A 23,188-nucleotide genomic window follows, 5' to 3' on the forward strand; every position below is an offset into this window, starting at 1 on the left:
AACTGGGGGCTTCCCTGGGGACTTCGATGGGGAACTAAGATCCCGCAAGCCGCTCGGCATGGCCAAAAACACAAAACAAAAACAACAACAAAAAACTTAAACTGTATGAGCATAACAACAGAGTTTCAAAATACATGAGGCAAAAGCAATAGAACTACAAAGAGAGTTAGATGAGTCCAGTATTATAGCCAAAGACTACAACACTCCTCTGCCAGTATTTGACAGATCCACAGGCAGAAAGACAGTAAGGACACAGGTGAACTAATCAGCACCAACAATCAAACTGGATCTAATTGATAACCATAGACTATTTCATCCAACAGCAAGATATACATTCTTCTCAAGGTCACACAGAATATTTACCAGGTAAACCATATTTGGGGCCACAAAACACATCTTACAAATTCAGAAGAACAGAAATCATATAAAGCATGCTTTCAGACCACAATGGAGTTAAACTAGAAATCAATGACCGAAAGATAGCAGGAAAACCTCAAAATACTAAACAACACAGTTCTAAATAACACGAGTGAAATAACACATATTAAGAGAAATTTTTAAACATTTCCAACTTTGAAAACAGAAATGCAACTTAACAGAATTTGTGGGATTTAGTGAAGTATAGTGCTTAGAGCAAAATTCACACTGAAGGCATGTATTAGAAAAGAAGAAAAAACCAATAATCTAAGATTCTACCTTACGGAACTAGAAAAAGAAAAAATTAAATACAAAGGAAGCAAAAGAAAAATTAATTTAAAAATTAGAGCAGAGGGACTTCCCTGGCAGTCCAGTGGTTAAGACTCCATGCTCCCAATGCAGGCGGCACAGGTTCGATCCCTGGTTGGGGAACTAAGATCCCACATGCCGCACAGTGCGGCCTAAAAAAATAAAAATTAGAGCAGAAATCAATGAAATTGAAAACACAAAGGAAAATCAACCAAACCAAAAGCTGGTCCTTTGAAATAATCAAGTAAATTGATGGGCCTCTAGACAGGTTAACAACAACAACAAAAAAGAGACAAGACACAAATTACTAAATATCAGAAATGAAAGAGGCCATCTCTACTAATCCCACAAAGGAATAAAAGAGTACTGTGAATGATTATGCTCACAAATTTGATAACCTAGATGTAGTGGATTGATTCTCTGAAGGACACACTCTGTCAAAACAAAAACAAATAGACACTCTGAATAAGGACTACATTTATTAAGGAAGTTGAATAATTAATAACTTTCCAAAACAAAAAGCACCAGCCCCAGATGGTGTCAAAGATGAATTCTACCAAACATTTATGGAAGAAATTCCCTACAATCTCTTTCACAGAATAGTTGCAAAAGGAATACTTCCTAATTCATTCTGTGAGGCCAGCATTACCCTAATACTAAAAGGAGACAAACACAGATGAAAGGAAAACTACAGACCAATATCTCTCATGAACAGGGATGCAAAAATCGTCAATGAAATATTAGCAAACAGATTCTAACAACATATAAAAATAATTATACACCAGAACCAACTGGGATTTTTTTTTAACATCTTTACTGGAGTATAATTGCTTTACAATGTGTTAGTTTATGCTGTGTAACAAAGTCAATCAGCTATATGTATACATATATCCCCACCAAGTGGGATTTAATCCCAGGTATATACAAGGCTGGTTCAACATTCAAAAATCAATTAGTGTAATCCAACCAATCAACAGGCTAAAAAAACAAAAACCACATGATCATATCAAAAGGTGCAGGAAAACCATCTGATGAAATCTAACACTCATTCACAATAAAAACTCTCAGTAAGTCAGGAATAGAGTGGAACTCTCTCAACTTGATAAAGAATATCTGCAAAAAAGCTACAACGAACCTCATACTTATTGGTGAGAAAGTCAACACTTTCCCAGTAAGATGTGGTACAATGTGAGGATATCCCCTCTTGCCACTCCTTTTCAACATCATACACCAAGTTCAAGCCAATGCAATAAGACAAGAAAAGGAAATAAAAGGTGCACATACTGGGAAGGAAAAAATAAAACTGTCTTTGTTTGAAATAATCATCTCTGTAGAAAACCTGAAAGAACAGAGTAATTCCTAGAACAAGTAAGTGATGATAGCAAGGTTGCAGGATACAAGGTAAACATACAAAAGTCAACTGCCGTCCTATACAGCAGGAGTAAACAAGCAGAATTTGAAATTAAAAACATAATACCAGGGCTTCCCTGGTGGCGCAGTGGTTGAGAGTCCGCCTGCCGATGCGGGGGACACGGGTTTGTGCCCCTGTCCAGGAAGATCCCGCATGTCGTGGAGTGGCTGGGCCCGTGAGCCATGGCCACTGAGCCTGCGCATCCGGAGCCTGTGCTCCACGACGGGAGAGGGCCACAACAGTAAGAGGCCCGCATACCGCAAAAATAATAATAAAAAAAAACATAATACCACTTATATTAACACCAGAAATTTTAAAAAGAAAAAAGAAAAAAATACTTAGGTATAAATCTAACAAAATATGTACAAAAACTATATGAGGAAAACTACAAAACTCTGATGAATGATACCAAAGAAGAACCAAAAAAATAAAGGACTGACACTACCCGATTTCAATACTTACTATAAAATTACAGACCTCAAGACAATGTAATACTGGCCAAAGATTTAAGAAATAAGTCAATAGAATAGAATAGACAGCCCAGAAATAGACCCACATAAATATAGCCAACTGATCTTAAAAAAAAAAAAAAAGCAAAGGCAATACAATGGAGCAAAGACAGTCTTTTCAACAACAGTGCTGAAACAATAAGATACACACACACACACACACACACACACACACACACGCAGGAAATTCCCTGGTGGCCTAATGATGAGGATTTCAGCTTCTGCTGCCATGGCCCGGGTTCAATCGCTGGTGTGAGAACTGAGATCCCGCAAAAAAAAAAAAAAAAAAAAAAAAAAAACACACCCTAGACACAGACCTTACACCATTCACAAAAATTAACTCAAAATGGATCACAAACATAAACATAATATATAAAAGTATAAAGCACGGGTATGACTATGATTTTTTAAGATATAACACCAAAGGAACAATTCATGAAAGAAATAACTGATAAGTAGGACTTCATTAAAATAAAAAACTGTTCTGCAAAAGACAATGTCAAGAGAGTGAAGACAAGCCACAGACTGAGAGACTATACCTGCAAAAGAAATATCCAATAAAGGACTGTTATCCAAAATACACAAAAAACTCTTAAACTTCAACAAGAAAACAACCTAATTTAAAAATGGGCCAAAGGGGGCTTCCCTGGTGGTGCAGTGGTTGAGAGTCCACCAGCCGATGCAGGGGACATGGGTTCATGCCCCGGTCTGGGAAGATCCCACATGCCGTGGAGCGGCTAGGTCCATAAGCCATGGCCACTGAGCCTGCACGTCCGGAGCCTGTGCTCCGCAACAGGAGAGGTCGCAGCAGTGAGAGGCCCGAGTACCACAAAAAAAAAAAAAAAAAAAAAAAAAAAGGGGTCAAAGGGACTTCCCTGGTGGTGCTGTGGTTAAGAATCCACCTACCAATGCAGGGGACACGGGTTCGAGCCCTGGTCTGGGAAGATCCCACATGCCACAGAGCAACTATGCCCGTGCACCACAACTACTGAGCCTGCGCTCTAGAGCCCTCGAGGCACAACTACTGAAACCCACACACCTAGAGTCCATGCTCCACAACCAGAAGCCACCACAATGAGAAGCCCGTGCACCTGAACGAAAAGTAGCCCCTGATCACCGCAACTAGGGAAAAGCCTGCGCACAGCAACAAAGCCCCAACACAGCCAAAATACATACATTTATTTTTTTTAAAAAAGGCCAAAGACCTAAACAGACACCTCACCAGAGAAGACACACAGATGACAAATAAGTATATGAAAAGACACTCCAGTCAAGTCATGGGGGAATGCAAATTAAAGTGAGATACAGCTACACACCTATTAGAATGGCACAAATCCAGCACACTGACAAGAGCAAATGCTGACAAGGTTGTGGAGCAACAGGCACTCATTCATTACTAGTGGGAATACAAAATTATACAGCCACTGCGGAAGACAGTTTGGCAGTTTCTTAAAAAACTAAACATACTCTTACCATATGATCCAGCAATCACACTCCTTGGTAATTACCACAGGGATGTGAAAACTGATGTCCACACAAAAACCTGCACACAGATGTTTATAGCAGCTTTATTCATGATTGCCAAAACGTGGAAGCCAACAAGATGTCCTTTAACAGGAGAATGGATAAACAAGCTGTTACATCCAATGAAATATTATACAGCAATAAAAATAATTATCAAGCCATGAAGAGATATGGAGAAAACTTAAATACATATTATTAAGTGAAACAAGCAAATCTGAAAAGGCTATATATTACACAATCCCAACTCTATAACATTCTGGAAAAGTAAAACTATGGAGACAGTTAAAAAATCAGTGGTTGTCAGTGTTTTGAGAGAGGGAAGGATGAACAGGCAGAGCACAGAGGATTTTTAGGGCAGTGAAAATACTCTGTACAATACTATAATGATAAATACACGTCATTATACATTTGTCCAAACTCACAGAATAAACAACACCAAGAGTGAACCCTAAGGTGAACTATGGACTCTGGGTGATTATGACGTATCAATGTAGATTCAACCACTGTACAAGATACATATGTTGGTGGGGGATGTTGATAATGGGGGAGGCTATGCATGTGTGGGGGCAGGAGGTATACGGGAAATCTCTGTATGTTCCTCTCAATTTTGCTGTGAACCTGACAGCTATTTTTTTTTAAGTCTCCAAGTTAAAAAAATGAGTACTAAACATTCAAAAGTGTTCATGATATGTAAAGAAAAAAATAGAAAATATTTATTCTATGATTACCAACTACACAAATTTGCAGAATAAAAACTAACAAGATTGTAAAAATGAAAAACAGCCTTTGCATGTTTCTGAGACAACTGGAGAAATCTGAATATGGACTTTATTACATGATATCGACATGTTTCGGTTAATCTGTTAGATGTAATAATGGTACTTCTGTGTAAGAATATATTTTTAAAGATATTAATACATGCTGAGAACATGAAAGACATTTATATGTGAAGCTATACAGACAAGATAACCTAGATATGCTTTAAAATTCCCAAATAAAGAAAAGGCAAGATGAAAATTATCCTTGGGCCACTAAAGTATTTCTTAGACCTGAAGGATCCAAAATTATTTGTCAATCAATTACCATATCCACGGACACAACAGAGGCTTAAAATAAAAAGTTTGAGAGACAAAAATATTAGAATATTTACTGTTAAATAACATTAATATATATAATAACTAGAAATTTAATTAGTTCATGGAAATGAAAGACATTCTGTTAAAGTTGAAAGTTGTTTGTTAAATAGTTTATGCAAATAAAAATGAAGATAAACATAAAATGGAAGCACAAAGTTACCAATTCCAACAATAAATTTACACGTTGTTCAACTCTTCAAATGTGTCACCATATATATTAAAATCAAAATCCAGGGCTTCCCTGGTGGCGCAGTGGTTGAGAGACCGCCTGCCAATGCACGGGACAAGGGTTTGTGCCCCGGTCCAGGAAGATCCCACACGCCGCAGAGCAGCTAGGCCTGTGAGTCATGGCCGCTGAGCCTGCGCGTCCAGAGCCTGTGCTCCGCAACGGGAGAGGCCACAACAGTGAGAGGCCCGCGTACCGCAAAAAAAAAAAAAAAAAAAAAAATCAAAATCCAGTAATCATTCCCTACAAGAAGGAATAAATACTTAAGTCTAAAAGACAAAAATGGATAAAGACTCAACAAGTCTGAGGAGAATAGCAAGAATTGATCTATCTTCTAAAAAGCATTGAGAAACAATAAGCACATCAAAAATACTGTATTTGTTTGACTAACATCAAAAAAACAAGCAGAAATACAAAAAGTAAATAAATATAATTTTAATTATAGACCTCAACATTTCCTTGCAGGTACACTAAGATAATTTTTAAAGTGGGGAAAAAAAAGAAACTTCATCAAATATACACATTTTCACAAAATAACCGAGCATCTCCTAGGGGAACACAAATTGGTAAATAAAACTGGCAATGCATTCAACATGTCCATACCACAGGGTAATTTTTTTTTTTAAGCTAAGTCAGGACACAGCCATTTAAAAATACTCAAGTAATTTGTTCAGAAATATCATAATAAAACACTACAAAATCAAAAATAAAAATTTATTTAAAATTTTTATTAATCAGTTAATGGCATTCTCTTGTCAAAATCTAAAGGACTATAAAACTCTCTTACCAACTAATCAGGTGTCAGAAGGCTGTTCTTTGTTCAAATGTCTTGTGATACTGCACAAGCTTTCCTTTACAACATCTATCATCACACAGAGCTAAAATAACTTTTAGTGTGTCTGTACTCTTGTTTGTATTTATGAAAGTTCATACACTTGTAGACGAAAAGTACTGCTTGCAGTATACGTAAACAAAGGATGTTGCAGCCATCTAGCATTCAGCCATCTAGCATTCAGCCACTGCACCCAGTCCTGACAGTGTACCCTGAGGGGATTCAGGATGGAAAAAAGCAGGATACATACAGGCCCTAAATAGTTAAGGTGCATATCAAAGGAACGATTTCAATGAGTCCAAACTCTCGCATCTTCCCATACATAGAGAAGTGTTAAATTCGTTACCTTGAGATGTCTGGTTTTCTTTAATAAATGGTAATCTTGTGATGTTCCAACTACCTGTTTTTTGTTGTAAAACTCCTGTACCTCCCTTACCTCTTTGGACTAGTTCCTCAGAGCAATCTGAGAGGCTATCTTCCATGCTTAAGTCCTTGCAAAACCCGCCAAATAAAATGTAATTCTCAACTTCTAGGTTGTGTATGTTTTTTCGGTCGACAAACTAGAAGTTCCTATGTTTTCTGAATATGTAGACGCATAGAAAAAGTTGTTAAAGGTTCCTTGTGAAAGACAGGATTAGGATTGAGGGAAGGAAGGAAGGAAAGGGTGGATGGGTAACGAAAAATTTACTCTGTATATTTCTGTAATTGAAAAATTTTAACAATGAGACTCTGTACCCTTAATTTAAAACAACTTTTCTTTTAACCTTCCAAACTCCTATATCACCTAAGAAAATTTAAGAAGGAATTTTAAAGGGTTCAAACTACTGACAGCAAAAAGGAAAAAAAAAACTAAAGAACTGAACCAAACAAAAAGGAAGAAAAACAATAGAACCAGTGACTCAATGAAATAAAATAAAATAAAACCAAAAAGTCATGGGCTCAACTGATAAAATACAGAATAAGTAAACTAAGGGCAGGAAAGAGAAAGGAAACTAAAAAACTAGATAAACCGGGACTTCTCATGTAGTCCAGTGGTAAAGAATCCACCCTCCAATGCAGGAGACGTGGGTTTGATCCCTGGTTGGGGAACTAAGATCCCACATGCCGTGGAGAAACTAAGCCCACGTACCACAACTACGGCGCCTGCACGCGCTGGAGCCTGTGCACCACAACTAGAGAGAAGCCCAAGTGCCGTAACGAATGCCACAATAAAGACAGGATGCAGCCAAAAAAAAAAAAAAAAAAAAGAAGTAGATATAAATAAATTTAAAAGTTTTAAAAAACCTTTAAAAAATGAGATAAACCAAAAAAGAGAGATAAACCATATCCTGTGTTTACTACAGATTAAAAACAGATCATAAATAATAAGTGAAATGTAATATATTAAATAAGAGATTTTTTTGATGTGGACCATTTCTAAAGTCTTTATTGAATTTGTTATAATACTGCTTCTGTTTTATGTTTTGGTTTTTTGGCCACAAGGCATGTGGGATCTTACCTCCCCCGACCAGGGATTGAACCCACACCCCCCTGCACTGGAATGTGAAGTCTTAACCACTGGACCTCCAGGGAAGTCCCAAGAGATTTTTTTTTAAATACCTAAACTGACAAAAATTTAGCAACCACTCTAAAAAGCCACCTGGTTCTCAAACATACATTCCACTTTACAAAAAATTATCCCACACTGTTTCAAAACAATGAAAGGGACAGAATGATTACAAACACATTTTATAGGACAAACAATGGCTTTGATCCCCCAAACTCAGCCAGCACAATTCTAAACAAACACAGGCTAGTCTCACTAAAAAGATACACAATTCTCAACAAAATCTTGGTTAACATACCGTAACAAATTTAAGTACTATTCACTATGACCAAGAGGGGTTTATTCCAAGAATTCAAGAATACAATTCCATGAAAAATTTTATCAAAAAGGTATTTGGAAATGCCTTAATTTGACAAATACAGATGTTAAAGTGACAAGGGATATATATCTAAAATTGAGGCAAAACTATGTTTTCCTTAAAAAAAGGGATAAGAATATTTGCCATCACTGCTACTACTTAGAGTAATCCTTCCACCTAAACACAAACTCTTTTATAAAATCAAAAAGACAAATTTATTTTGCATAAACGTATTTTAACCACAAGAATTTCAAACAGAGACCAATCTCAAATTACTTTCACAGCTATGACTTGAAGTCCCCTGCCTCCATAACTGTGAGAAAATGAATTTCTGTTGTTTATGCCACCCAGTCTATGGTATTTTGCTGTGGCAGCATGGGCTAAGACATCCACACACTGATTAAAAAAAGAGAAAAGGGGCCTTCTCTGGTGGCGAAGTGGTTAAGAATCCGCCTGCCAGTGCAGAGCACACAGGTTCAATCCCTGGTCCAGGAAGATCCCACATGCCACGGATCAATTACGCCCGTGCGCCCCAGCTACTGAGCCTGCACTCTAGAGCCCACAACTACCGAAGCCCACGTGCTGCAACTACTGAAGCCCGCGCGCCTAGAGCCCGTGCTCCGCAACAAGAGAAGCCACCGCAATGAGAAGCGCCGCTCGCCACAACGAGAGAAAGCCCACATGCAGCAACGAAGGCCCAATGCAGCCAAAAATAATAAATTAAAAAAAATTTTTTTAAAAGAGGAAAATCATTTGTTGCCATAGGATGTGACTATTAAACCAAAGCTATACTCTGATAATAAGCAATTTTCATCCCAGTTAATGATGGAAAGCTCTTCTTTCTAGAAGAATTCTAGTTAGGTAAATATAAATTTGACAATTAGGAAAATCAATGCATGATGATCCTTATCAGGTGAAAGGATACTAAAGAGTAAGATATTTGCAAAGGACCAAAGCATTAACTTCAGTTTACTTGCGAACTGCAAAAGGAATAAAACAAACATTCACAAAGAGATCTTGTAGCTCCCACCTTAATCAAGTGATTACACAAGTGACCTGATATCACGAACAGTGAGAAAACCTGATTTTACACATATATTAACATGATTCAATATGAAATACCGACATTACACTTGGAGTCTTGCCAAAAATGTTTAACCTGATAATCCAGGCAAACCTTTATACCTAAACTCCCAGTTTATAAGAAATACAAGTTAAAGCATCACCATGAGGAAATCTCCAGGATTAAAAATGGAGGTGTGTGTGAGCCATGAGCCATGAGCCATGGCCGCTGAGCCTGCGCGTCCAGGGCCTGTGCTCCGCGGCGGGAGAGGCCACGGCAGTGGGGGGCCCGTGTACCGCAAAAAAAAAAAAAGAAAAATGGAGGTGTGTGCAGGAGAACCATCATAAATTTTAAAAGACTAAAAACTACATTCAGGAAATCCCCTGGCTAGGACTCAGCGCTTTCACTGCCATTACCAGGGTTCAATCCCTGGTCGAGGAACCAAGATCCTGCAAGCCAAAAAAAAAAACCCCAAACAGACAAACAAACAAACTACATTCATATGCAATGTGTAAACCTTAAGCGGATCCTTCAAAACAAAAATCCAAAAAACTATAAAAGACATTTTTTAAGTAACTAGGGAGATATGGATTAGATACTAAGGAATTAACCATTTTCTTACGTAGAATAATGATACAGTGGTTATGTAAAAGAATGCTATTTAGAGGAGATGCATGCTCAGCTTTTGGTAGTGAATTATCTTCATAACAGCAGCATTAACAATTGTTGAATCTAGGCAGTGATGACAGAAGCATACGTTCTTTCAACTCTTCCACTTGAAAATTTTCTTAATAAAAAGTTAAACGAATTATTTGTTTTATTTTTTCTGCCACTTATTTGCCCATAGAATGTCTAGTTCATAGAACTTGCTCAAGTTCACTGGATAAACTAGGGCTTGGTCAAATGTTTATCTAAATAAACTCAATGTTTTTCAAAAAAAATAAAGTTAAATAAACAGATAAAATGGAACAGTTAATTTTTCTATCTGACTTTTAAAAAAAAAGGTTGCCTTAATGGTGAGAATATGATGAAATGGGCTGCTTCATACAGTGCCACTGCTAGAGCAATTTACAACCAACTTTCTAGAAATCACCTTGGTCATAAGTTCAGATACTATGACCTAGTAATTTTCTTCCAGTAATCTATCTTAGGGAAATAAACTCAGATTAAAAAGTATTATGGGACGTCCCTGGTGGCGCAGCGGGTTAAGAATCCGTCTGCCGGGCTTCCCTGGTGGCGCAGTGGTTGAGAGTCCGCCTGCCGACGCGGGGGACATGGGTTCGTGCCCCGGTCCGGGAAGATCCCACATGCCGTGGAGTGGCTGGGCCCGTGAGCCATGGCCGCTGAGCCTGCGTGTCCGGAGCCTGTGCTCCACAACGGGAGAGGCCACAGTAGTGAGAAGCCCGCGTACTGCACACACACACACACACACACACACACACAAAGAATCCGCCTGCCAATGCAGGGGACACAGGTTCAATCCCTGGTCTGGGAAGATCCCACATACCACGGAGCAACTAAGCCTGTGCGCCACAACTACTGGGCCTGTGCTCTAGAGCCCGCGAACCACAACTACTGAAGCCCATGCACCTAGAGCCGGTGCTCCGCAACAAGAGAAGCCACCGCAATGAGAAGCCCGCGCACCCCAATGAAGAGTAGCCCTCGCTCGCTGCAACTAGAGAAAGCCTGTGCACAGCAAAGAAGACCCAATGCAGCCAAAAATAAAGACATTTACTTTTTTTAAAAAGTATTATGTAAAGATATGCCTTTCAGCAGGAAAGGCTATAAGAAGAAAAAATAGAAACAACTTATAAATGTTCGACAAAAGAATGGTTTAGCCAGGCAGTACTAAAAGTTAATATATAAATACCATTTAATTCTAATACTCAAGTTAAACACTAAATATTTAAAAAGAATATTTAATGCCCTGAAGAAAACACAAGATATATTAATAGGAAAAAGATATAAAACAGTATACATACAAAGATCCTGATTTGATTAAAAGGATGTTTATATCAACAGCTATCTGTGGTTGATGAGAGACTGTTGCCTAATTTGTCATCTTTGTACATTTCTTCTCAAATCTCACAGAAGAGCAAGGAAACAGGATTAAGAATGCCTGTGTTCCCGACAAATACTAACAGACTGTAACCTCTTATCCCCATAATCATACTCTTGATTTTGTCGTCACCTAAACTTGCACCTTCTCCGAAATCCACTTCAAGTTTCTCAGATTCCCAACCTCTGTGGATTAAATAAATTCACTTTGGTACTCTAAACCCAGCTATTAGCTGGCTTCATCAAAACAGAACCACTCTCCCTGACTGTCCCTCATTATCAGTCACCTTTAAGGTCCTCACTTCCTCCTTAGCCAGTTTAGATTCCTTGGGCATTCATTATAATCACTCCCTTGCAAATACTCTTGACAACCTTGATACCTTTCTTCCTGCAGTGTACTCATATGGCAAAGCCCTAATGCTAATTAAACTCATTCTCCAATTAACTAAAAAAAAAAAAAAAAAAAATCTTCCTGTGTCTGCCCCAAGCAGCACTGCTGGGGGAGGAGCAGGGAACAACCACCATTAAGCGGTCTGATGTTCCAAGTGAAAACCACAAATCCCAAATGGAAACTTAACATTGCCCTAAGTGTCTCTGTTCCTATTAAAGATTAATCCTTCCACTTATGTTAGGAACACCACCCCCTGTTCTTCTCAAGGACTTTGCACCTTCAGTTACTCCTCTCTCTAGCATAATCAATTTCTCCCATCCATCAACATACAAACATACTCTAATATCTACTAGAAATTTTTTTTTAAAGATCTCTGAAGCCATGGTCTTCTCCAGCTCCCCCTCTTCTCTCCTTCCCTGTAAAAGCAAAACTCCTTTAAAAAGTTGACCATAGTTGCCAGTTCCTCATCTCATTCCTCTTAACAATCCACCCCAATAACACATGCACACCATTCCAATGAAAATATTCCAGTCAAGGTCACCAATGATCACACTGCAAATTCAACGGTCATTTCTCCCATTTAAACAGCATGACAAAGTTGACCACCTTCTTCTTGGAACTCTGTCTTCTCTTGGCTTCAATGACACCACGCTCTCCTCTGTTCTTTCTCATCAATTCAACTTCAACACATTCTATGGAACCAGGACAAAAACCAGACTTTGTCCTAGACCCCTCTTTTTCTAACCAAATTCTCCTAGAGTTAAGTTACCCAGTCTAAGCATCAAATTATACCATCTATGTATCTATGATGCCAAATCTCTCTTCAGATCTAACCTCCAGACTCACATAACGAACTGCTTAAATTCTTATCCTCCCCACCTCCAGTGTGCTCTTCCCACTCTTCAACTCAGAAATTAGCACCACCATCTACCTAGTTGCAAAGACAAAAATCTAGGTGTTTTTCCAGCTTCTTCATTATTTCTCTACACCATCAGCAAGCTCTGGTGACTCTACTCTTAAAACATAACCCAAACACTTCTCTTAAGCCTCCTGTATTCCACCCTAACCCCAAGCTTCAATCACCTCTTGCCTAGGCTACCTAGAAAGGCTTCCCAAATGATCTTCCTGACTTCATTCCTGCCTCCTATACCCAACCCCACATGGGAAGTGCCTAACAAATTTCCTTCTCCTTCCTTACTAACAAAACCCTCATTTTAATTGGGGAGCAATGTGCTCAGCTAATAAACATTTCCTAGCCTACCTTAAACCAAGAAGTGATTATGACACTGTGGTGAATAAAAAAAATAAAAAGAGAGGTCACTGAATGGAACCTCAGATATCTCTTTAAAGGGAGTGAACTCAGCTGGCAGTGCCTGGTGCCTTTCCCTTTTTGAAATTCAGATAGGCTGCCTGGTCCTCTGATAGCCATTCTGAGAGTTTAGGGACAAGGGTCAAACTCCTAAGAATAGTAACCTGAAAGTTAGAAGTAGACTATTAACACTATAAAGCCCCTAACCAAGCAACTTTGGGATACTTTCCCTCCAGACTTTTCCTATTTATTTCAATCACTACTACTGTTTCTTTTGTTACATCCAGCAAAACTCAACCTTTAAGTAGTAAACGTTTCCTCATTATCTTCAGGGTCAATTCATTCTCCACAGCAGCCAAAGTGATCTTTTAAAAACACAAATTCTGTCGTTTGCTTTAAATCCTCAAATGGCTTGAGTGTGATCTGGCTCCCACCTACATCTCCAACTTCATCTTGCACCATTCTCCTCCCTTACCCACAATACTCCAGCCACAACAATCTCCTTTTGGTTGCTTACACATAGCAAATTCATTCCCACTTTAGAGCTTTTACACTAACAGTTTCCTCTGATCTGGATTGTTCTTCCCCTAGTGACGTGCTTTTATCATTCAGATCTCAATTTAAGTTTACAATTCTAGGATAAGCCTTTTCTGAACACCCAATCAAAAACAACCAATTAATTTCATCTGGACAATATTACTATACAGCTCTGCACTGCATTTATTACTTATTTGTTTGTCTTCTCTTATCCCACTCATTACTATATCCCCAACACATATCATGGTGCCTACCATAGAGACAGCCCTCAAATATCTGTTAAAGAGCTCTTGGTACTGATAATACAAAGATGGATGAGCCATGATGCCTACCCTTGAGAAGCTTGGAGTCTATTAGGGAAAAACAACTTCAAATGATTAAAAATTACAGATGTTGGTTTAAAGTCCCATGGGAATTGTATTCAAAGCTCCCCCACCCCAAAAAACTCTAAATATGTATATATATGTACATACACAGATAAAATGAAAGGAAAACCAAAATTAAGATGTATCTCTGTATATGTGAAATATTTCATAGACAAACATTTTTTAAAGAAAAAAATTATCTCTGGGAGTGAGATTACCAATAATTTTTACTTTATAATATAGTTCCCTGTATTTTTTCAAAGTTTAATAAGTTTCTTACTTTTATATTCACAGAAATTTGACTATTTAAAAGAGGAAAGCAATTAAATGGTTTACATTCTTGACTATATGATTATTAGCTTTCTATGTGCATGTAAGAGTTGATCATCCTAATATATGACTAAGTTAATTCCAATTTATCCTCCCAAGTATTAGTTTAAGCGTTATTCCCAAGGAACTCTTTCCCTGAGTTTAGGTTCCCTCACCCTCACAGTTCTCCTTACTTAAACTCAACAAACAAAACTAGCTGTTCAATGTCTCACCATCTTACTGGACCATAATTTACTCCATAACAGCATGGACCATGTCTAGCTTATTAACAAACACAGGTGGCATTCAATAAATATTTGTTGAATAAATGAAGAAAAATGTAGAGTTGACTAAAGAGTTTAAACCATAGGATACAGATGATGTCATATATAATACTAAATAGATGCCCCCTGAGATCTTCAAAGGGGAAAACTACAAAATAAAGCAAAAAAGATTCTCTTCCCACCATCTTATTTCCCCAGTTTTGGGCTTGGACAGTATACCATCCCAATTCAGGACCTAACTACATTATCAGCAGAAACCCAACTTCACTGGCGGCCACCTTTATCAACATATTCAGTTCTTCCTAGTTCCAGAAGCAGGATGAAAGGTATTACTTTCATAGTGTTTGGGGATTAGCTCCCTGGAGCTTAAGAAATACTGAAACTCATTCAGGAAAACAAATGCCGCCTGCTCACCAGGTAATGTGTTAAGCAATGGAGGATGGAAAAATCAGTAAGACAGGTCCATGTCCTCAATGACACACATTCACAGTTCCATCAGACAGATGGAGATAAAGCAGTAAACACCTAAGGATATAATCAATGTATGACCAAGCCAAGAGACGTTTAAAAAAGTCTGACATATATAACCTTCTAAATCTCATCTAGCAATACACATTAAATTCTTGCACATTTGTACCAGCAAGAAACTGGAAATAACCAAATATCCAATGCACAGATGCATAAACTGCAGTATATTCTATACATATATTTTAAAAATAAAGGAACTAGTACAGAATGATTTAAGAAAAATGAAGCACAAAGTGTTTTATATCACTGCTGAAAAGCAATAGTATCAGACAACCCACAGTTAAGTACACCAATTCCAAACAGGATGGTTCACATGAAACAAAGAAACCTAAAAGTAAAGCACCCCACAGTCACTTGAGAGAAAAGGCTACATATGCTAGCTAGCCCTGCATTTGTAATCACTAGAAAAATCCATAATCACACAAAGACTAAAAATAATGAACAGAGTAACATAGACCTGTCCTAAACCTAGGCAAAGAGCACTTTCAGCAATAGCTCCAAAAGATTAGACACCTATCAAAGATTTGGGCGGGGGGGGGCAGGTGTGGCATATTTTAAACGTTACTAAGCCTACTACATTTCAGGCACCATACTGCTGGATGCTGAATAAAAAATGATGAATAAGAATCCTCAAGGAGCCCAATGATCTAGCAGGAGCAAAAAGACATATATACAATTACCAAAAATATAATAACTGCTCTAAAAAAAACCCCAACAAAGTGATACTAGAGAAAAAAGGTAAACTGTGGGTTCAAGAAAAGCTTATCAGGTTCCCTGACGGTGCAGTGCCAATGCAGGGAACACGGGTTTGAGCCCTGGTCCGGGAAGACCCCACATGCTACGGAGCAACTAAGCCCGTGCACCACAACTACTGAGCCTGCGCTCTAGAGCCCATGAGCCACAACTACTGAAGCCCTCGCACCTAGAGCCCGTGCTCCGCAACAAGAGAAGCCACCTCAATGAGAAGCCCGCGCATCGCAATGAAGAGTAGCCCCCACTCACTGCAACTAGAGAAAGCCCACGCGCAGCAACAAAGACCCAATGCAGCCAAAAACAGATAAATAAATTTTAAAACAGAAAAAAAAGAAAAAAGAAAAGCTTATCAGAAATGGCATTTTAGGAGAAGTAAGTTTTTCAAAAGGCAAAGAAAGGAGGTTAAGGACTTATTCCAAGCAGACAGAACTCAATATAGCTAAAGGCTGGAGGGACAGTGAGGGTCTGAGGTATGTTCAGGCATACAACTTAAGTTGAGACTTGACAGGAAATAAGGAAAAAGGTAGGCTAGAACAACAGTAAAAAGGTTTTGACTTCATGCAATAGGGGGTAGACAATGTAAAGGAAAATGACAAAGTAACGTTTTAAAAATTAAATCCAGGGAGGCAGGGCTGGGCCGCAGTGCGGGGCCACCGTCCTCCGCACTCCTGGGCGTTCCTCCGCGCTGTGCGCCCCACAGGAGGAAGTCACAGGAAAACAATCTGACATCAGGTGAGAATCCAAGTCAAAACTGGGTGAAACTGAAGAGAAATTGGACGTTCCCACTGGCTCCTTAAGTACCTATGGATTATGGCAGGAAAACTGAAATGGGTCACTGATATCGAGAAGTCATTGCTGATAAATAACTCTGAAAAGAGAGGATGGGTCCAAGTGACAGAAAACGAGGACTGGAACTTTTACTGGAAGAGCAAGCAAACCATCTGCAATGTTTTTAGTGTCGAAACTGGCTACCGGCTCTCAGATGATCAAATAGTCAACCATTTCCCGAACCACTATGAACTGATGCAGAAGGATCTGATGGTGAAAAACATCAAGAGATACAGTAAAGAGCTGGAGAAGAAAGGGAGTCCTTTAGCAGAGAAGGACGAAAGTGGGAAACAACTCTACCTGGATTTCGTCCCTGTCACCTACATGCTGCCCGCCGACTACAACCTGTTCGTGGAGTTCAGGAAAAGGCTCTCCAGCACCTGGATCATGAAACCTTGGGGCAAAGCTCAGGAAAAGGGCATCTTTCTGATCAACAAGCTCTCTCAAATCAAAAGGTGGTCCTGGGACAGCAAAACAACTTCGTTCATGACTCAGTCTACCAAGGAAGCCTACGTGATCTCTCTGTACATTAACAACCCGTTACTAACAACCCGGCAGCAGGAAGTTTGACCTGCGCTTGTATATTCTGGTGTCTACGTACCGCCCACTGCTCTACTACATGCATAAACTTGGATTTTGCTGCTTTTGCACAGTAAAATACACCCCGAGTACAAGTGAGCTGGATAACATGTTTGTTCATCTCACCAACGTTGCCATTCAGAAACATGGGGAGGACTACAACCACATCCACGGGGGCAAGTGGACCGTGAACAACCTGCGGCTCTACCTGGAGAGCACCCGAGACAAGGAGGTGACCAGCAAGCTGTTCAACGAGATCCACTGGATCTTCACGCAGTCCCTGAAGGCCATGGCACCAACGATGAACAACGACAAACACTGCTTTGAGTGCTACGGCTACGACATCATCATCAACGACAAGCTGAAGCCCTGGCTGATCGAGGTGAACGCGTCCCCATCCCTCACCTCCAGCACTGCCAACGACCAAATCCTTGAGTATAACCTGATTAATGACACCCTCAACATCGCGGTCCCTAACGCTGAAATTCCAGACTGTAAATGAAACAAGTTCACCCCCAAAGGAAGTCCTTGGCAATTATGAAATTCTGTACGACGAGGAGCTGGCACAGGGCGACAAGGCTGACCAAGGGCTGAGAAGTCCGCCGGGCCAGTCGCTGGGGCCCAGAGGGGGCCGATCGAGAGACTCCAGGAGGACCGTCCTCACAACCTGGAAGTGACCTCTAGTGAGAGCAAGACTCCAGCCTGGACTTGTCACTGCACCCACCCTTGCTGAAGACCTATTTTGGAAATTTCCTTTTTCTAGAGCTTTTTTCCTTTCCTAAACCCTGTAATAAAGGCATTTCTTTGGAAGGTTAAAAAAAAAAATTAAATCCAGTGGCATGGCGCCAGTTGAATTAGAAGTTGGGACAGACCAAAGGCAGAGAATTAAATGTAAATAAGCAAACTATTTTAATATAAATAGTCCATCTGAGAAATGAAAACCTGACCTAAGATGATTAACAAAAAACGCAAAAGCGGAAACAAAGATTCAGGAGATAAATGGGGGATGGAGGACGAAATCAGTAACTTACAAAGGCTAGTGAGAGAAGTTGAAGAAAAACCAGAAAAGTCTTATCAGAGTAACCGAAAGGGGAAAGCTCTAAGATGGAATTGGAAACGTGGAAGAAAGAGGTACAAAATGGACAATTGCTGAAAAGTTACTTTTCGTTTCACAATTTAGAAGATATTGGTAATGACTGAAAAAGTAGTTTCAATATATGATAGAGACAGAAGAAACCTGAGTACAGAAGTTAAGGAATGAATTAACTTTTAAGAACCAAATACAGGAGAGTATCTTTATGATAACCAGAGTAGGAAAAGATTCCTTAAACAAAATACAAAAGCCACACCATATAGGAAAAGACAGACAAATTTGACTACTTTAAAAGTAAACTCAGTAAGATCAAAGATACAATAAAGTGAAATAAGCCAGCAGAATAAATAATGTATAATAATCAAATTCATAGAGACAGAAAATATTCAATAGAATGGTAACTGCCAGGGGCTGAGCATTGAGAAGTAAGGAGTTAGTGTTTAATGGGTACAGAGTTTCAGTTTTACAAAAAGCAAAGTCTTAGAGATGGATGGTGGTATTGGTCGTACAACAATGTGAACGTACTTAATGCCACTGAAATTGTGCACTTAAATATATAAAGGATGAGGGACTTCCCTGGTGATCCCGCAGTTAAGACTCCTCGCTCCCAATGCAGGGGGCTCAGGTTTGATCCCTGGTCAGGGAACTAGAGCCTGCATGCCGCAACTAAAAGATCCTGCATGCGACAACGAAGATGCCGCGTGCCACAACTAAGACCCCAGTGCAGCAAAATAAATAAATAAATATTTTTTAAAAATCCAATGAAAAGTTTTATGGGGCTTCCCTGGTGGCGCAGTGGTTAGGAGTCCGCCTGCCGATGCGGGGGACACGGGTTCGTGCCGCGGTCCGGGAAGATCCCACATGCCTCAGAGTGGCTAGGCCCGTGAGCCATGGCCGCTGAGCCTGCGCATCCGGAGCCTGTGCTCCGCAACGGGAGAGGCCACAACAGTGAGAGGCCCGTGTACCGCAAAAAAAAAAAAAAGAAAAGTTTTATGATGTAATTTACCACAATTTTTTTAAGAAGAGCATAAAAAAAGATAAGACAGTTAGAAATTACGCCACATAACAGAAGTAGACAAAATTATACAGATAAAGAATTCTTACAAATCAATAAGAAAAATACAAACCACACAAATTCTTAAAAATGGGTAAGGAGGGCTTCCCTGGTGGCGCAGCGGCTGAGAGTCCGCCTGCCGATGCAGGGGACACGGGTTCGTGCCCCGGTCTGGGAAGATCCCACATGCCGCGGAGCGGCTGGGCCCGTGAGCCATGGCCACTGAGCCTGCGCGTCCGGAGCCTGTGCTCCACAACGGGAGAGGCCACAACAGTGAGAGGCCCACGTGCCACAAAAAAAAAAAAAAAAAAAAAAAGGGTAAGGAATGCAAACACTAATTTTACAAAAGAAAGCCTTATGGCCAATAAACACAAAAACATACTTAATATCTCTACTGACAAGGGAAATGAAAATTAAAATAAGCTATCATTTCATATCCATCAGACTGACAAAAATCTAAACCTTCCAAATGTCAGGTCCCTAGAATTCTTATTTACTTCTAGAGCAAGTGTAAATTGATACAATCATTGGGAGAACAATGATGCAATATCGAGTCATGCAGAAGATGCAAATACACTCAGATCCTGAAAGTCTACTTCCTATAAAACCCTTAAGTGCCCAAGAAAACAACTATCATAATGTTCAATGCATCCTTTTTTATAATCTCTAAAAGTTGGAACTACATGCCATCAGTAAGAGAATGAATTTTAAAAACTGTGACACGAAATACTCTACATAGTACACCCTTGAACGAGGGGGGGTAGGGATACCGACCCCCTCCCTGCTCAGACAAAAATCTAAGTATAACTTATAGTTTGGCCCTCCATATACCCAGTTCCTCCACATTTTCACATTCAATCAACAGTGGATTGTGCAGTACTGCAGTATTTACTACGGAAAAACATCCGCATATAAATAGATTCATGCAGTTCAAACTCATGTTGGTCAAGGGTCAACTGTAGTTTAAAACTGAAGAACTAGAGCAATATGCATCGTCACAGATAAATCTCAAAAAACAACACTGAGAAGAAAAGTTGCAGGAGATGTAGAATATTATAACCATCTATGAAAAAAAATTTTTTTAAGTTTAAAATACTAAAAAGTGATTTTACACTCAAAAATATTGTGTTTATCAATAGTAAAAACAAAAATATGAATGGGGGGGTATACTCAACCCCAGCATAGTGGTTACTTAAAGAAGGAAAGAGAACAGAATGAGCTTTGTCTGTATGCTTTATTTCTTGGGGAGGTGGAGGAGGGGCTAAACCCAGTATGAGTTAAGATCTATTAAATCTGGACCATGGATATAAAGGTGTTCATATATTATTTCTTAACTTCTAAGTCTAAAATATAATTTTTAAAACATCTTTAAAGATAATGGATAGGAAGCAAGCAGCAGATATGATTATACTCTATTCTTCCCACCATAACCAGTAAACAGTCAGAGACCTGGTTTTAAACCCTTGTTCCACCAAGTTACTCGACACTGAGGAAAGTTACTTAATTTCTTCAGAGCTGCAACTTTCTAATCCATAAAACAAGAATAACACCCATCTCATAAGGCTGTCATATATATAAAATATTGGATAGTAGACATTCAACTACAGGTAGTTACTGTTTTAAATTTGCAGTAAAGGCACTTCCCTGGTGGTCCAGTGGGTAAGACTCCATGCTCCCAGTGCAGGGGGCCCGAGTTCAATCCCTGGCTGGGGAACTAGATCCTGCATGCATACCACAACTAAATAGTCCACATGCCGCAACTAAAGATGACGTGCCACAACTAAGACCCGGAGCAGCCAAAATAAATAAATAAATGTTAAATTTGCAGTAAAAGCAAAGAACTAAAGGGAGGGAAAGGACAAGGGTTTTGAATGAAATGTACTTGTCTCACCTTTTCAGAATTACATAACAGAACATACGACTGACGTCAGATGGATGTGACCACGACTTTCTAGTTTCCAAAACCCGACTTTAAAATAGGGATTTTACAAAGGAATTCAAGATTACACACCAGAGGATTAGCATATGGATTCCATGGTCCAGTTAAAGGAGACCAGAGCCATGTCAAGAAGTCCAAAATAATCCCATTACTCCATATTATATGAAAGGCTCCCTAATAATTTACTTCTTTTTCACTCAGAAAGGTCATTTTAACACAAACTTCTCTCCAATTTATAACTGTCTCCTAAAGAAAGACTAACCAACATCTTCAGAACAAAGCCCACATATATTCTTTTGTATTCCCCTTGGCCACCAGTCCCCATAGGTTATTTGCACACAAAGAAACAATATAAGAAGTACTAAAGTCCCTCATCATGTTATTAAGCCTTTTCTGGAGGCAAATTCCCGTAGAGCTATCACTAAACCATTGAAGGAAACCTTTATGGTCCAAGGACAACAATAAGCAGAGTATGAAAGTACAGTTAATTTTGACATCTTAGCAGCTATCCATTTACTGAATGTTCCAAGCACTGCTCTAAGCACTGTAAAGCCTCTCTTGATCTCCCTATTTACAGATAAGAAAGCTGAAACAGTCAGTGCTGTAGGTATTAAGCAGAAAAGCCAGGACTGAACGCAAATCTAATTCCAAAGCCCACACTCTTAATCACTAAGCTAAACTCACTACATCATGCTTGGGGAAGTAAGTATCTCTGCCTCCTGGCAACCTTTCCTCACACCAAGAGAGAAAAGCAAAATATATTTAAATACAATACTCAATACTGAACTGTCACTCACTGTTGTACTTAGTTTTATTAGCATTCAGCTTTTATGGTATTGTTTATGAAAAGTATACTCCCGTAAAGCAACCATATATAATGGTTGGAGTAAACTGGTATGCCAAAAGCTTGGGTGAAGTTCACCATTAACCAGATTTGAGTCACTGAGCAACAATCAATCTCTCTAGGCCTCAGATTCCTGATCTTATAGATGAAGTTTTTGGCCTAGATCTAAGGTCTCTTTCAACTTTAACATTCAACACATTTTCTAAGACACTGTTAATGAATGTTTTGAACAAAGATTTTGAAAGTCATCTTTTGAAAATCTTTAAAATAAAATCATATAGTATATGCTCTTATGTCTATCCTTTTACTCAAACATACTCAAAGCAAAAAACAAAAAAACAAAAAACATACTCAGGGCTTCCCTGGTGGCGCAGTGGTTGAGAGTCTGCTTGCCAATGCAGGGGACACGGATTCGTGCCCCGGTCTGGGAAGATCCCACATGCCGCGGAGTGGCTGGGCCCGTGAGCCATGGCCACTGAGCCTGCACGTCTGGAGCCTGTGCTCCGCAACAGGAGAGGCCACAACAGTGAGAGGCCCGTGTACCGCAAAAAAAAACCAAAACCAAAAACAAAAAACAACATACTCAAAGCTAGTCTGTGCTATTAAAAACCAAGAAAATTACTGGAAAGGGGTGGGGTGTGGGGATTCCGATGGTGCTGGTAATATTAATATTCTGTTTGTTTTGGGTGCTGGTCACACTTTATTGTATGTACTTTGTATATTACCATTTATTATTTTGATATGAAAAAGGTGTTTTTTTCTCCAAAGAAAACTTATGTGTTCTAACTCCACAACTATGTCTGTGTATATCAGAGCAATGCAACCTTTTTGTTATAAATATATAAATGCGGTGCTTTGTGACCACCTAGAGGGGTGGGATAGGGAGGGTGGGAGGGAGACACAAGAGGGAGGAGATATGGGGATATATGTATATGTATAGCTGATTCACTTTGTTATAAAGCACAAACTAACACACCACTGTAAAG

The 23,188-nt window shown here is 39.3% G+C and overlaps 1 protein-coding gene and 1 pseudogene across 2 annotated transcripts in view; one reads left to right on the forward strand and one right to left on the reverse strand.

Moving 5' to 3' along the window:
• The window catches only part of UBE2K (ubiquitin conjugating enzyme E2 K), a 75,180-nt gene that overhangs the window by 46,776 nt on the left and 5,216 nt on the right, over positions 1 to 23,188 (reverse strand). The gene's annotated exons all lie outside the window — the stretch shown is intronic.
• LOC132484753 (polyglutamylase complex subunit TTLL1-like) lies at positions 16,661 to 17,949 on the forward strand (annotated as a pseudogene).

Source organism: Mesoplodon densirostris, chromosome 1 (assembly GCF_025265405.1).
Source record: "Mesoplodon densirostris isolate mMesDen1 chromosome 1, mMesDen1 primary haplotype, whole genome shotgun sequence".
In the NCBI taxonomy this organism is placed as follows: domain Eukaryota; kingdom Metazoa; phylum Chordata; class Mammalia; order Artiodactyla; family Ziphiidae; genus Mesoplodon; species Mesoplodon densirostris.